The sequence below is a fragment of the Acromyrmex echinatior genome, chromosome 6 (assembly GCF_024713525.1).
Source record: "Acromyrmex echinatior isolate Ae372 chromosome 6, ASM2471352v2, whole genome shotgun sequence".
Lineage (NCBI taxonomy): Eukaryota > Metazoa > Arthropoda > Insecta > Hymenoptera > Formicidae > Acromyrmex > Acromyrmex echinatior.
In genome coordinates, this window is record NC_141857.1 from 10,568,000 (window position 1) to 10,570,137 (window position 2,138).

The 2,138-nt window shown below is 45.8% G+C and overlaps 1 pseudogene; it reads left to right on the forward strand.

Annotated features, from left to right (window-relative positions):
• Nucleotides 1-884: 884 nt before the first annotated feature.
• LOC147909413 (uncharacterized) lies at nt 885-1,911 on the forward strand (annotated as a pseudogene).
• The last annotated feature ends 227 nt before the right edge of the window (nt 1,912-2,138 follow it).

Consider the following 2,138-nt stretch of genomic DNA (forward strand, 5'->3'; position numbering starts at 1 on the left):
GTTTGGCGATTTTTTAGACTTATCACACGATACCGAACGTGAACGATCGAACAACAAATTTTATTTCGCCAAAGACGACGCGGAAATTACAATTCCCGAAGGTTCGTACGAAGTGCGAGATATAAATGAATTTCTGAAACGCGCGATTTTACGAAAACGTCCGCACCGCGACGCACTTGAAACCGTTGATGTAGTGCGTGGTGACAATAACAATAACACTGATGATGATGATGATGATGATGAGGGTGGAGAATACCCGATTGTGCTTCGCACAAACTACAACACGATGAAATGTGAGATTAGATGTGCGTACAGAATAAACTTTGACAAGTCCAACAGCATTGGATCGCTGCTGGGATTCTCGTCGAAGCGTATACTGCAGCCGCGAAGGTGGCACGAATCGGACGTGTCGATCAACATAACGAATGTAAACGTTATCCGCGTAGAGTGTAACGTGACCGCAGGTGCATACAGCAACGGCAAAAGCGCGCACACGATACATGAATTTTCGCCGAGCGTGGCGCCAGGGTATAAGATATCGGAGAGGCCGACGCAAATCATTTACCTGCCGATCATCGCACGGAGCATTACAGATCTAACGATACGCATCGTCGATCAGAACGAACGATTGCTCGATTTTCGAGGAGAAGAGATCACTGTTAAATTGCACGTACGACGGCGACAGTAATAACGTGAGCGTGAGATGCTCGTGCTGAACGGAACGAAGCGTACGCAGAGAGATAATGCATCCTTTACAAGGTCGGTGACGCCACAGCTCGACAACACTCGCTCATCGAGCTGCATCAGGAAGAAAAAGAAGAAACTCAGCGCGACAAACGTTACATTTTTAAAGTCTTTGGGATTCGCGGTGCGCAACATTTGAGATGACTGATATCTTAAACATTAAAGACGAGTCGATCTTCGACGATCGCATCGTCAAGATTGAGACTCACATGTACAGCCCGTTCGCCAACAACACGTTTGGATATAGCGACGAAATAAGAATACCCATACAGCAACAAGATCTGTACACACTGCCGTACGAAAGCTTTTTATATGTCGAGGGAAAACTGACGAAGAACAAAGTGGTCCAGGGTGCTCATGTGGCATTGGGAAATAATTGCGTCGCGTTCATTTTCGATGAGATTCGATATGAACTCAATGGTGTGGAGATTGACCGTAATAGAAATGTGGGTATAACTAGCACGCTCAAAAACTATGTAACAGTGTCAGCCGACAGAAGTGTGATTCTACGGAATGCCGGCTGGAATGCGCAGACTACTGCAGCCGGATATTTTAATTTCTGTGTACCGCTCTACGTACTGCTGGGATTTTGCGAAGATTACAAACGCGTGGTGATCAACGCTTGTCACGAGTTGATTTTAATACGAGCGCGCAACGACAACAATTGTCTGACGGGAGATCCGGCGATAGAGTCAACGCTCGAATTATTCAAAGTACAGCGGCGAATGCCGCACGTGTTATTGAGCGAGATAAATAAGCTGTCGATGCTGCGCGCTTTGGAGAGCGGACGATATTTGAGCATGGCTTTTCGCTCGTGAGATCTGTACGAATTTCCACTCTTGCAGAGCACAACCAAGCATTTGTGGGCCATCAAGATGGCTACTCAACTCGAGAAGTCGCGCTACGTTATTTTTGCTATGCAAATAGGTCGAAAAAATATCATGTCCGAGGATGTAAGTCGATTCAACGACTGCAAATTAACCAATGCGAAACTTTACCTGAATTCGGAATGTTATCCGTATGATGACTTGAATCTGGATTTTGACAAAAACAGATGTGCGATTCTATACGACTTGTACGCGCGTTTCTGCAAGGGCTACTACGGATACGAGTATCTCGAGCCGAGTCTCACCTTTACAACTTTTTTACGTAATGGCCCATTCGTGATCATCGATTGCTCTCGACAGAACGAATCAGTCAAGAGTGGCACCGTGGACGTGCGATTAGACTTTGAATGTAAAGAGGATGTACCCGCAAATACAACAGCCTATTGTCTCATCATACACGATCGCGTGGTTCAGTATAATCCATTGACCAATGTTGTGCGCAAAATCACCTAACATGCACCTCTAACACGATATAAGATCTACGATACGTCGCAATCGACCGCAGTC